This window comes from Rhineura floridana, chromosome 8 (genome assembly GCF_030035675.1).
Source record: "Rhineura floridana isolate rRhiFlo1 chromosome 8, rRhiFlo1.hap2, whole genome shotgun sequence".
NCBI classification, from domain to species: Eukaryota; Metazoa; Chordata; class Lepidosauria; order Squamata; family Rhineuridae; genus Rhineura; species Rhineura floridana.
Window position 1 is genome coordinate 92,994,436 of NC_084487.1, and position 14,880 is coordinate 93,009,315.

General features: G+C 43.4%; 1 long non-coding RNA gene across 1 annotated transcript; it reads right to left on the reverse strand.

The window, feature by feature from the left end:
• Positions 1–13,871: 13,871 nt before the first annotated feature.
• LOC133390008 (uncharacterized) lies at positions 13,872–14,880 on the reverse strand. Its single transcript, XR_009764263.1, has 3 exons — positions 14,806–14,880; positions 14,586–14,713; positions 13,872–13,988 (listed from the first exon to the last, which is right to left on the reverse strand). It is a non-coding gene; the product is annotated as an uncharacterized LOC133390008 (long non-coding RNA).

Consider the following 14,880-nt stretch of genomic DNA (forward strand, 5'->3'; position numbering starts at 1 on the left):
TGCTGATTTTGGATGAATTCTAAAGTACATAATATTTGTCGACGTTGAGCATTAAAGAAGATGAGCTTCAATTTAAATATTGCTTGTAGCAGGAGGATTTTTACAATGTGGAGAGTTAGCTGTGTTGTACAAACAACAGAACCCGCCAATCTGTTTTACTGTGTTTACACAAAGGAGACCATGGAGTTACAGCCCCATACAGTAGAGGTAGGGAATCTGTGGCCTTCTCAAAATTGTTGGATTATGGCTCCCATCAACCCTAGCCCTAATCATGCTGGCTGAGCTAATTACAGCTGGAAGTCCAACAATATCTGAAAGGACACAGATCCCTAGCAAGAAAGAAAAGCTGCAATCCTTTACATGTTTACCTGGGAGTAAGTCCCATTGAACTCAGTGTTTACATTTGAGTAGACATGTTTTTCCAATCGGACTTCACACCAGGATAACTAGCCAAACCCACCTGCTGCTCTACCCATTACAACAGAACATAGCAATTTGCCCATCTTGCACAGCTTCCCCCAATTTACCACTGTCCAGATGTTTGGGACTATAACACCCATCCGCCCCAACCAGCACACAGGAAAGCAGCTCTGTCTCTCTCTATTCTTTGTGGCAGCGGCTCTTTCCCCATACCACCAATGCTTCCTAGTCTTTTCAATTACTTTTACTGGGACTTTCTGGCTGCAAAGCATTGAGGAAGTAGAGGTGAACATGTCAGGCTTAGGAGGGCAACACAGCCACTTCCAGACAAGACCGTTAGGAGTTAAAGACACAGTGAAGCTGGTAATTGACAGCACTTGGCAGAAACGCCCAAGGTCAGGCTGCAGCTGTAATTGATAAGTGAAGCAGCAATAAAAAGGCTTCAATGAGCACACAGAGGTGTGGGGGGTAATAGGAAAGCATTATAGAGTTGGTTGGTGAGCAAGAGACGGAGCACGGTGTGAAAACAGTAAAGTTTTGTTTTCTTAAAGACTTGGCTGATGGTCTATTATTTTGGTCGGTGACTGGCACTGATAAGGAAGCTAAAACGCTACTGGACTCTACTGGTTATACTGGTAAATTGGTGCTGCACTCTACAGAACAGTTTTCCATCCACCTGGCACCCATTGCTGAAGCTACTGTCATGGGTGGGGGCAGGACTGCATTTCTAAACCCGGTCTTGCTTTCTGTTGCCCCCAACTGACCCTGTTCTCCAGCCTCAAAAAGAGGTAATGAACACCCATCTACTCGAGCCAAAAGCTAAAGGAAGCTTACTGACATCCTTAGCTTTGAGAAGATGGGAGGACATGTTGGAAGCATACTGTATTGCTTCCTTCCCCAGTGGCAAGGCCAACAATGTCAAGAGTGGTGGGAAGATTTGTATCTCCACAGCAATGTTTTCCCCTGGGCTGTAACTCCAGGCTTCTCTGTCCAGCCCTCAGGACCAGGGCTGTGGAGTTGGTACGCCAAACCTTTGACTCCGACTCCGTCATAAATGGCAAATGTATATTAACTAGTAATAACAAATTTACTGTAGTAAAATGGTAGCACAAGGCACTTCATCACCACCATGTGAATCATCAGGCTAGATTGATAGAACATAAAATATATTTATTTGATTAAAATTTCTGAACAAGAAAACTTTCCTAAATTCCTATGAAAGTTTTTATTTTGAAGCCGGAATTGGTACATTTCTACCGACTCCACCCAAAATTGCTTCTGACTCTGACTCCACAGCCCTGCTCGGGACTCTCCTCAGGCCACACACCCCACAGAGTCTGCTACACACCTTGCTTGATTGCTTTTGCCTGGCTGGAAAGTGTCCTTGAATTGTGATAATGCCTTTTTTCTTCCTGGATGCACAGAGAGGTATGAACATGTAGAAACAACTGACTTTTGCCTATCTCGATTGTAGCCTGTTGAAAGGGTAGAGACATGCTCACTGTTCTGCTGGTTCCAGTGAGTCTCCACCTCTTTCTTCTGAAAACAAGAATACATGATGCCAGACAACCCTGCCCCTTTTTACTGTAAAACCTGGTGGGGGGGCCCTTGAGTGTTTTTTTTTAATCCACTTCTAAGAGATTTTGCAACTGATCAGCAGATCAACCTGTTCTCTCTCCAGGTGTGGCTAATGGAAATGCTTTGATCTGGAGATTAGCCTAAGAGTCATATCTGTTTCTCTGCCCATATTTGCATCTGGCCCCACCCAATTGTTGGCCTGGCCTTGCCCACCACTGGCATGCAGCCTCTGGAAAACTGCTCCATGAGCCAGTGTTGTCCTTGGGCTGAGAAGGGCTCTCCACCTCTACTGTAACAGAATGCAAAGCCTCAGTCTTGTCTATTTACCAAGGACCCTTTTTCTTCATAACAGCAAAGTACTGTAGCTGAGACACTTTGCCTGAGCTTTGTATAAATCCATGAGATAATGAGGTTTCCCATGTTGATCCTGTCATAACAGAAAGAGAAATAACTCCTCAAGTTGATGTCTCTTAAAGTTTCTTCCATGTGCAAAAAACCATACATATTAAGTATCCTTATGCTGCGTAAGTGCTATATGTGACAAACTTACCACTTACCTACCCTGCCTTCATTTTGTGTCTTCTGCTCCAAGTATATGAAGGGGGAGAGCTGCCTGAGGCAGCACCTCGGCGCCTCTAAGTGCGCACTTAGCATTGCACTTGGCGTCATCTTGGGGTTGTTTTGGGGACAGAAGACAATGGAAGAAATGTTTATAGTGCTATTGGTTATGGAAGATGGGGCTAGGTGGCGAGAAACAATGAGACATTGGAGAAGGTTGTAGATATAACTGCTATGTTTGGTTTGTTTTATTTATTCTGTTATTATGTTATGTATATTGTTGAGATTTATTGTTTACTTATGTTTATTTAAAATGTGATGTATTGTTTTTCCTTTTAATTGTACCAAATATGAATTGTATATTTTATTTTGTATATTGATTTTTATGTTGTAAACCGCCCAGAGATCTTCGGCTATGGGGCGGTATAGAAATTTAATTAATAATAACTCAGAATCCTACTGATTGGATGCTGGCTTTCCTACATACCAACTCCCCCACAATTCCTGAAATACAACATTTAAAATGTCTGATTTTGCACAAGCTCTTGTCTTCGTTTGGCCTGGGGAAGCTTTTGTTCCCTGCCAGAATGCAACCTGTGCCGTTGGGCCTGCAATGGAATGCTACACTCATCTGCAACTTGCTGAAACTGCTTTTAGGATCTCTATCCAGTGTTAGAAAATATTGTTTATTTTATTTCATTGCAAATACTATTTTTCTCACTCACTTTACTCTTGAATTTTTAAATTAAATACCTAAATGAGAAACCTGGAGTTGAGTAATGAGCCTTTACTTGTAACAATTTCCAGTGTGGTAGTGGTGTTACTCTCTTGTAGCAAAACCAACAAAATGTCTGGTGGCATGTTGAAGATTAACAAAGGCGAACATAATTTTATTATAACAAAAAACTAACAAATGTTGTTATGGCATAAACGTTTGTGTCCTAAGGTCTACTTCATCATGAGATTTATGAAGTAATATCCTCAGTGGTATGTATTTATACATTTGGTTGTAAAATGAGAGGGGTGGGGAGAGAGATATAAGCGAAGGAGCTGAAATGCAAGAAGCCTTTACTTGATCTCACCCTTGCCAACTGTTTTGCCTAATGTGGCTTAATTGCTAGGAAAGCTGATTCAGATCTTTCTCTCTCTGCAATCCTAATCACGTCTACACAGAAGTAACTCCTTAGGATTACATTTCTTAATGGCTGTAGTAGATGATACCCTGAATGGGCATTTTTTGGGGGGGAGGTTTGAGAGAAGAGTAATTGGCAATTTATGTGACAAATAAGTTGGGAATTTGGGAGGACAGAGAGAGAATTTCTAGCTGGAATTTGCTGAAACAGTTACAGCCTGCAGTTTACCCAAGTGGCTTACTGGAATCTTCTGCTTTATAGAAACCCCTGTTTACTTAAGGATACACTCATGGTTTGCTTTGATAAAATAAATATTAAATAAAGCAAGCAAATATTGTCAAGAAACCCTAAGTCTCTGGTGTTCTCTGATCCAAAGCAAACTAAACCTGGTTGTCTTACTCTGCTCAGTGGGAGCATGCTACCTTTGCCCTTTTGAATCACTACTGATAGGAAAGACAAGAAGAACCACAATCTTGTATCATCTGTTTCCTGGAATATGACCTTTCTCCTCCTGGAGCAGGAAGAAAGGGCTGGTCATCTTCATCTGTCTAACTTCAGACTTCTGGCAAACAATGCAAATAGACCTAAAAAAAAGGTAAAGGTGTCCCTGCACTTGCAGTGCGAGTCGTTTCCGACTCTTAGGGTGACGTCTTGCGACGTTTACTAGGCAGACCGTATATATGGGGTGGGATTGCCAGTTCCTTCTCCGGCCTATCTTTACCCCCCAGTGTGTGCCGGGTACTCATTTTACCGACCACGGATGGATGGAAGGCTGAGTGGACGTCAACCCCTTTTACCAGAGATTCGACTTCCTCCTTCCGTTGGAATTGAACTCCGGCCGTGAGCAGAGCTTCGGCTGCGTTACTGCCACTTACCACTCTGCGCCACGGACGATCTTGTTTTTTACATTTCAGAGGTGGAGAGTTACAACTTGAAGGTATGCCTGTTGTGTTAAGGAACACTAGCTTTTTCAGCTGATGTACTGGCATTTCGTAAAACTGTCTTTCACACAGCTGCAATGAATATCTTGTTTTCATCCCTCACCCATCATACACATGTGTGCTGTAGTTCCTCATTGTGTAGGAGGTGTAAGATTTTGTCCCATCACCATACAACCCCGCTCCCTTTAACATCTGACTTTTTTTTTTTAGCTGTATAAACATGGGAGTGTGTAGGAAATGCTGCTGCTATCTGCACCTATGCTGGAATACCGGTACGATTTTCATCAAGCAAAAAAAAATTTTTTTTTAAAAAATGTGCACCTAAAAAGTGGTACATTTTGGTTCTCTCAGCTGGGATGCCTGACACGTGAGCAGCTACAGCTAGCAAAAAAACGCGATTTTCCAGGTTGCAATCGGATTTCTGGTATTATTTATCACAAAAAATAGTGCTAAACTTGCGCTATATTCCACTAGAATTCCAGATTAGCTTGTTTTGACATGTGAAAGATCAAATATAATGCACAAATTACCATGTAAGAAATCATCAGAATAACAGAATGAAGTGCAGTGCGAAAGCAGCCTGACACTTTGCTTGGGTTTGTTTCAGATCACGCAAATGCAAACTGGGCCAGTAACAAAGTGCAAATGTGGGCTAGCTGAGCTTGGCTTTTTAAGAAACTCCTTGTGAGCAAAGAGAAAACTAGGCAGACAGGAAAACTGAGATATTAAAATAATTAATTTTGCTCCTGTTTATGTGGAGCTAATCACTGTAAACACAGTATTCATTCCTGAACCTGGTAAGCATCCAAAAAAAGCTTGGCTTGGGTCCAGATGCTGTGCTTTTTTCAGGAAGAAAAATGGACTTCAAACATGATGTAAAACCACACTAAAAGATGGTAAATGGACACATCCTTGTCAAACATTACTTCTCTCTTATTGTGTGTAATGACACAGACTAGGCACTACAGGAGGTTTAAATAAAACAAAGAAGAATACATTTTTTCACGTACAAAAATATTTTTTCACTACCATTAGTCTGGTGCCAAGAAGCATTTGGGCACCACTGGGAAACCCAAAAGCTAGAAAAGTGTAATTGCAGCCAGAGATCAGGTATATATCAGAGTTCATCATAGGGGGATGCAGTAGATGTAAATGGTTGCCCCCCACAACCTTTAAATCAGGGTTGGGGAACCTGTTGCCCTTTGGATGCTGCTGGACTCCAGCTTTCATCAGCCTAGGGTTGCCAGATCTCTGAGTTTCACCCAGAGACTCTGGATTTTTAGTGTTCTTTCTGGATCTCCGGGTGAGTCACCTTAATCTCCGGACTCTCAGCTTGCTTTTTTTTTTTTAATTAAGTTTCTAGGTAGTCTGGTTCATGAGATATACACCAAAACGTCAGCTGCCCCCCTCCCCGCTTCTGTTTAATGAGCTCATAGCTGGCTGCTCTAAACCTGCCTTTTCAGGATTGTAGCCAATAAGTGAAGTCAGGGTTATGATTTGTTGACCATCAGGCAGACCTCATTGCAACTCCAGAAAACTGTTGTTTTTTCCTGCTTATCTGAAAATCTCATTGAGTAAGCATATAGCTTTCAGTCTTTTTCTCTCTTGTGTGCCAGAGTCAAAACAAGTTTAAATTTTCCTGGGCTGTTGAAGAGGACAGTGTTTTGAAAACCTTCCCAATATGAAGCTTTAATCCAATTTATTTATTTTATTGATTTATTTATTTATTGTACTTTTAGACCGCCCTTTAGCGACAAGCTCTCAGAGCGGTGTACAACAGAATAAAACCACATTAAAATACAGGTGAATGAGGGTACAATACAACTATAAAAACATTTTAAAAGCAAGGTGAAGACAAAGATTAAAATAAGATTAAAATTAAAATTAAGATTAAAATGCCTGGGCAAAGAGGTAGGTCTTTACCTGGTGCCGAAAAGATAACAAAGAAGGCGCCAGGCGTATCTCGTCAGGGAGGGCGTTCCATAATTCGGGGGCCACCACTGAGAAGGCCCTAGATCTAGTTATTGCTCTCTGGGCCTCCCTATGAGTTGGAACCCGGAGAAGGGCCTTCGACGTCGAGCGTAGCGAACGGGTAGGTACATAGCGGGAGAGGCGTTCCACCAGGTATTGCAGTCCGGTGCCGTTAAGTGCTTTATAGGTAAGAACCAACACTTTGAATCTGGCCCGGAAACATATTGGTAGCCAGTGCAGTTGGGCCAGGACAGGTGTTATATGGTCAGATTTTTTAGTCCAAGAAAGAACTCTGGCCGCAGCATTCTGCACCAGCTGAAGTTTCCGAACCGTCTTCAAAGGTAACCCAACATAGAGTGCATTACAGTAGTAATATTTACTTTTCTGGGAGTAAAGCTGCAACGCTAATCCAACATACCTGGAGCAAACCCCATTAAATTCAACAGGACTTACTTTTGAGTAGACATGGTTAGGATTGTGCTGTAAATCAATGGGACTAGTGAATAAACATAGCAAAGAATTGTGTTTGTGTAGTAAATCTATCTCTCCCCCTCCAATCCTATTTTAAAGCAATTAGGCAGGGTGTACTTAGGTATCACTGCTTTTATTATGTAGGAAACTTAATACTGGTTCTATTTTTTTAAAAAATCTGCAATGACCAATTGGTTTTGATAACAAACTATTATATGAGGTGAATGTATTTTTACATCTCCAGTGTATGTGTGTATATGGAGTCTTTCCAACAACCCTGTGAGGTAGGGTTGCTGACAGGAAACCAAGGCAGCTCACAATAAGAAATAAACTCCTTTAAAATCCAATAATCTTGTAAACAGTTGCAAAACAGCTTAAAGTGGCATGATTCTGAATTTTGGGTTGGGTGAGTGAAGTTCCTTATCACTTGAGATTGCAGTTCTGTGCATGCCTGTTTGGATAAGGCCCACTGAATACATCGAGACTTGCTTCTGAGTAAACAAACATAGGTTTGCACTAGAAATATCTTTACAGGTTATGTAAATAATAAAAATCTTTGATAATCATGCTTATATAAATACTACTTCACACTATGTCCCAATAAGTATCTGATTTCACACTATGGTTGTACATAATTATTTCCTTTACATTTTAAGTGTGCCCTTCTTCCTTGGGTGTTCATGGTTCCCCTCTGTTGTTTTCATCCTGAGGGGCAGATTAGGCTGAGAGATGGTGAGTAGCCCATGGTCATCCAGTAAACTTTATAGTTCATTTCCATTTTAAAACATTAATTAGAATGATTTACATGCAGGCAAAACTTATTAAGAAGATCCACACAATACATTCAAAGCACACCCAACTCACATTTAAAGTGCATGATATCCCCTAAAGAATCCTGGGAAGTGTAGTTTCCCCCTCACAGTTATAGTTCCCACCACCCTTAAACTACAGTTCCCATGATTCTGTGGTGGGATTAATGTGCTTCAAATGTGTGTTGAATGTGCTTTAAATGAATGTTGTGGATCTGCCTTAGGTATGATGTGCATTCATTAGTGAGTTGAAAAGAACAATTTTAAACAATACGTTTTTAACCAGGGGAAGGGCTATAGCTCAGTGCTAGAGGAAATGCTTTGCATTCAAAGGTCCAAAATCCAATTTCTGGAAAAGACTATTGCCTGGAATCCTGGAGAGCCAATTCTAGTCCATGTCACCAGTACTGAGCTAAATGGTACCAAATGTCCTGAGCCGGTATAAGGCAGATTCCTTTGTTCCTAAAAGTGGAAAGAGATTCAAGGGCTACAGTGACTCCAAAATTTACTTATGTATTTTATTTACAACATTTATATACCGCTTTATTATAAGAACCTCAGAGCAGTTTACAGAAGGAATTAAAACAATAAAATCATTGGCAAAAACAGTTAAAGACAGGTATCCAGAGCACAGCCTAGTCCCGATTTCTTGGATGAGTTTCAGTTGGTGCAGCTTGAGGACATTGACAAGGTGTTTGGACAGGTTGGTGCAACCACTTCTTTGCTGGATCCTTCCTTGCCTTTCTTGGCTAATAAAAGCTAGCAGGGATGGAACAGCCAGCTGGGTCAGGGAGGTGATTAATGCCTCTCTGTGAGAGGGGGTGGTCCCTGGCAGCCTGAAAGAGGCAGTAGTGAGACCACTCCTGAAGAGACCCTCCCTGGAGCCAGAAAATCTTAATAACTATAGGCTGGTAGCAAATGTTCCATTCCTGGGCAAGATCCTTGAACGAGTGGTTGCGGGCCAGCTCCAGACACTCTTGGATGAGACCGATTATCTGGATCCATTTCAGTCGGGTTTCAGGCCTGGTTTTGGCACAGAAACAGCCTTGGTTGCCCTGTATGATGACCTCTGTCGGGAGAGAGACAGGGGGAGTATGACTCTGCTGATTCTCCTTGATCTCTCAGCGGCTTTTGATACCATCGACCATGGTATCCTTCTGGGGAGACTGGTTGAGTTGGGAGTGGGAGGGACTGCATTGCAGTGGTTCTGCTCCTACTTGGCAGGTCGCCTCCAGAAGGTGGTGCTTGGGGAACATTGCTCAGCACCCTGGACTCTCCAGTATGGGGTTCCGCAGGGGTCAGTTCTGTCCACCATGCTGTTCAATATCTACATGAAACTGTTGGGTGCAGTCATCCGGAGCTTTGGAGTGCGCTGCCATCAGTATGCTTTTCATCCTCTTCAGATGAGGCTGTCAGTGTGCTAAACCGGTGCCTGGCTGCGACAATGGACTGGATGAGGGCTAATAAACTGAGGCTCAATCCAGACAAGACTGAGATCCTGCTAGTGGGTGGTTCTTCTGACCGGATGGTGAATGTCCAACCTGTCCTGGTTGGGGTTGCACTCCCCCTGAAAGAGCAGGTTCATAGCTTGAGGGTTCTCCTAGAATCATCTCTGTCACTTGAGGCTCAGGTAGCCTCAGTGGCACGGAGTGCCTTCTACCAACTTTGGTTGGTGGCCCAACTACGTCCCTATCTGGACAGGGATAACCTGGCTTCAGTTGTCCATGCTGTGGTAACCTCCAAATTAGATTACTGCAATGCACTCTACGTGGGGCTGCCTTTGAAGACGGTTCAGAAACTGCAGCTTGTGCAAAATGCAGCGGCCAGATTGGTAACAGGGACCAGACGGTCCGAACATATAAAACTGATTCTGGCCCGCTTGCACTGGCTGCCTGTATGTTTCCGAGCACGATTCAAGGTGCTGGTTTTGACCTATAAAGCCTTACACGGCTTGGGACCACAATACCTGACGGAACACCTCTTCCGATACGAACCCACCCATACACTACGTTCACGATCAAAGGCTCTCCTCCGGGTGCCTACTCCAAGGGAAGCTGGGAGTCTGGCAACAAGGGAGAGGGCCTTCTCAGTGGTGGCCCCCAAATTATAGAATGAAGTGTTTGACAAGGTGCGCCTGGCACCAACACTGTTATCTTTCCGGCGCCAGGTCAAGACTTTCCTCTTCTCCCAGGCATTTTAGCATGTGTTTTATATTGTTTTAAATTTTTAAATTGTGTTTTAAATTGTTTTTTAAAAGATGTATTTTTAAATTGTATATGTTTTTAGTTACTGTAAACCACCCAGAGAGCTTCAGCTATGGGGTGGTATACAAGTATAATTAAATAAATAAATAAATAAATAATATTTAAAAACATTCAAATAATAAAACCAACAATGAGTTAAAAACAGATAAAAAACAATAACTTCTACATGCCTGGGTAGGCTTGAGGCAAAAATGATTTTAGCAGGTGCTGAAAAGAGTACAATGAAAGCAATTGCCTAATGTAATGAGGCAGGGAGTTCCAAAGCATAGGTACTGCCACACGAAAGGCCTGATTACTTACAAGAGCAGAACAAGTACTATGTGGTACCCATAACATGGAAACACACCTTGAACTTGGCCTGGGAGCAAATGGGTAACCAATGCAGATTTCAGAGCAGAGGTATTATGTGCTGATCAGATCCCACTTATGTCAGCAATTGTGCCACAGCATTCTGCACTAACTGCAGCCCCCAGGTCAGGTTGTGCTGCGTGGGGATTTCTGTGACCTTGGCTGACTGGCTGCCAGGATTTTTTTAGTTTTGGTTTTTGGTTAGGATTGACTGGTTGTGGGATGCTGAGTTTTCTGTCTTACTCAGGAGTCTTGTTGTGGTTGGTATGGTATTGCATTTAGGAAATCATCACTGTATTTAGTTTTTTTTTCCTATTTGCATTTAATTTACCTCTGACCTTATTCCCTTACATCCATAGAAGCAACAACAGTGGCAGGGCCAGCTCCAGGCATGCTGGGGCCCTTGGGCATCAGCTTGCCCTAGGGCCCGGTGTGTGCGCATGTTGGCACGCACACCCATGCGTGGCCCCCCACGCCCCCACCTACCTGTCTCCTGTCTTTTACTATTGCCATTAACCAAGATGGCAGCTGCGGTTTCCCTAAGGGGATGAAACCTCCACCGCCATCTTTGTTGATGGCACACATGTGTGCTACACACGCGCATCTCTGCCATCAACTAAGATGGCGGCAGGGCCTTCAGTACCTTAGGGAAACCGCTGCCGCCATCTTCATTAAAGGCAATACTAAAAGGCAGGAGACAGGTAAGTAGGGGGGTGGGGGGGTGGATCGTGGAAGGGGAGTGAAGGGGCTGGTGATGGCCCCCCTGTAGCTCTAGGCAGCAGCCACGGATCGCAGGGCAGGAGCTTCCACCTGCCCTCCATTCCCTCGCCCCACCTACCTGTCTCCTGCCTTTTAGCATTGCCCTTAATGAAGATGGCGGCCAAGGTTTCCCTAAGGTGCTGAAGCCTCTGCGCCATCTTGGTTGATGGCAGCGATGCACGGGCGTAGCACGCACGCATGCCATCAACCAAGATGGGGGCGGAGGCTTCATCCCCTTAAGGCAGCCTTTCCCAACCAGTGTGCCTCCAGATGTTGTTGGACCACAACTCCCATCTTTCTGACCATTGGTAATGCTGGCTGAGGCTGATGGGAGTTGTGGTCCAACAACATCTGGAGGCACACTGGTTGGGAAAGGCTCCCTTAGGGAAACCGTGGCCCCCATCTTGATTAATGACAATGCTAAAAGACAGGAGACAGGTAGGTGGGGGGGGTCACGCACGCACACACTCCATGGCATGTTTGGGGCCGGCTCTGGCTGCTTGGATGTGGATATCTTTGCAGAGGATCCCTAGTCAAGTTCTACCAACAGCACAATCCAAACTATAATTACTCTGAAGTAAGTCCTGTTGAGTTCTATGGGGTTTAGTCCTTTAGTAAGTGTGTTTAGAATTGCAGCCTTCAGGGGCATCCATTTTTACTCCTGAATGCTCCCATCTAACATCTCCACAACACTAGGCTCCTTTCTTCCTACAGTGGCCTTCTGATGACTGGCCTGGTCTGAGGGTACATAAACCCTCCTTGCCAGAAGCAAATAGGCTAGATTAAATGTTCCCTACCCGGACTCCATCTTTTACCTAAGATTTCTATCTTAATTTCCAATGAGATAAATGTTTTTGTTTGAGTGATATGCTCCATGCAACTGTGGCTGATGCTTAATGTATCATGCTTGGTGACATCACTCAGGCCCACCCCATGACATCACTAGGACCAACCCCCGACATCACTAGTGCCCACCCCTGAAATCTCAGGGTTTGGGATGCTTCTGACCTGGCAACCCTACATCAGCCCCAGTCAGCAGAGCCAGTGTCAGGTTTGACTAGGCCCAACTTGACCAGGGCTACAGCACGATTTGCCCCAACAACACCTCCCAATACTGGTGGCACAGGGTTTATATAGGCCCCCCTGCCCACCCCACCTATTTCCTTTTCATTGTGCAAACCCTGTGTGCTGTGCTTGCACGCCTGCCATCACCCAAGTTGGTTGCAGTGGTGTCAACCTCATAGGGACACCCCTGCTGCCATCTTGGGTAATGCAAGGCATGTGCATACAGCATGTGGGGCATTTGCACTGATGCACTGACACGATAGGTAGGTGAAGCAGGCAGTCTTATTTAAGCCTGCACTGCCTCTAGTGGAGTGAGGGATGCCTGGCAGCTCCCAATCTGTGGCAGCGTCAGGTCACATGACCTGATGTTGCCGCAGATTGTGGAGCAGGAGCTCCACCCTAAAGAGGAGGCCCTCAGGGGTCCTCGGCCAGGGCCCAACCTGACCCCCACCTCTGGTGCCGGCCCTGGCCAAGGATCAGGAATGATGAGAGTTGTAGTCCCAACATCATTTGGAAGGCAATATATTCCCCCCTCCTGCTTTAAACATTATCAGGCGTGCAATGGGAAAACCCGTCAGAAGTCATTCCTTTCAGAATCAAGGGGACTAACTTCTGAGTCACAAAAAGAATGATTCCTCACAAAAATCTGTCCAAATGTTGAAATCTTTTGAATACGTTCCAGCTGGCATTTTAAGGTAATGTTTTACCTTAAGGTAAAGGTAAAGCTATATTGAGGCAGGCTAATGAACAACCACCCATTTACAGCGTAGCAGACTTTGTAGGGTAGAAGTTTCCAGGGTCTGAAGTGGGAGGGAAAACAGAAATGCCATGGTTTGAACACGGTAAGGAGGTTAGTCCTGACTCAATTATGACCACCTGAAAAAAAAGTGGGATGGTTATAAATATGACTAAAAAAAATAGGATAGTACTCCAATCCATCACCATCAGAGCACCAAAGGGATCTCAAAAGTGGTGTATTTTATTCACTGACTCAGCTGTCATTTTGGAATGCTGATCATTCAGTCATCTTTGTTTTGTTTAATATGGTTGCATGCAGGCCTACCATACAGGAAGCCTTGTTTTCCCCTAACAGGCAGAATATAAGCTTAACCATGCTGTCTATTAATAATTACAAAACATAAAAACCACAGAGGGATGATCTCCTATGAACCTAATTTAGGATTAGGAGAAAGAGCACAAACTTTGTGGATAAGTAACAAAAATGCCAGTATATCTAATGAATATTTTAACAGAGGAGAAAATATATCACAGAGAGTAATAACAGTTTTACCAGCTTCTTCCTAATTTCAAAACATTATTTCTCTCTAATCAAAGCCTTACGACCAGTTAAATTTATGACCCTTATAATGAGATTCTTTTGCACTGTCTCATCTATTATTTCCACAAAATTACTTAGAGCTGATGAAAGGCAAAATCCAGGTTTTTTTTAAATAGAACACAGAGGACCAAACATCTCATTTAGACAAAATATTAATGCACTGTGGTATTAATATTTTCAGTTTTTATTAGATTAGAATTTGAAAGTTTAATCATTAGTCTCACTCAGGTCAACAAGAATCTGATTTAAAAAACAACCTTGGCCACTGTTCTGGCAGAGGGCCACAATCTGGCAGATTTTTGTTGTGTTTGCAAAGTCCTCTCCATTGCCACCTGGTGACCAAAAAGAAAACCACAATAAAAATCCATAATAAGATTCATTTTTACTGTTTCACTCAATGCTACAAACAAAACATAACAAATCTGTTTAACCTGGGACTATAATGTGACAGAAATATGTATATTGTTGCATGCCACCCCAATCTCCAAGTGGTGAGAGATTTCCAGGGGTCCCTGCGGTCACCCAGGGGTTTGGTTTCCTTGGAAAGGTCAGCGGAGACTGTGGTGTCTTTATGAAATAGGGTTTATTTATTTACACACATTCCATCCTGAGCTTAAGATGGAGGAATTCAAGGCATCAGCAGTCCAATATCTTGCTTTTCCATCAGGGTTACAGGAGGCACCCTAAAGCCATGGTGCAGGGAGCCAGCCTCTCTGCCTGCCTCAAGTTCCCAGCCTTTCCTCAGACTCTACTAAAAAAACCCACAAGACTCTGTTTAGTCTCTGGAAGGGGGGAGGTCTTCTGAAGAGTTTCAATAACAATAGGATCTCCTTGGCCCAGTAAATGGGCACTTGATAGGCCCATTAACTCACCTGGCCACTCTATTAGACTAATAAAGGGAGATTTGGCCAGCAGAGCAGATTTCTTACCTCCAGGTCGAAGGTTCCAAATCAGAGGCTGGAAGGGGACTCATAGAAATCACCCATCTAACAGGACCCTCTTCCCTGACAAAGGTATGTCCCAGACCTGGAAACACTCAACAGAATAACAGCTTTTCCTATAAAGAAAAACAGATACAGGTTAATAAGACATTGAAATCTACATCATTAAAAGCATAATTAAATTAAAGTACATAATTAATTAAAGTACAGGCACATTTCCACACAAGTACAAAAACAGTCCATCCCTTTACAGCAAATTTTCAATTAACTGTTCTCTCTTTAG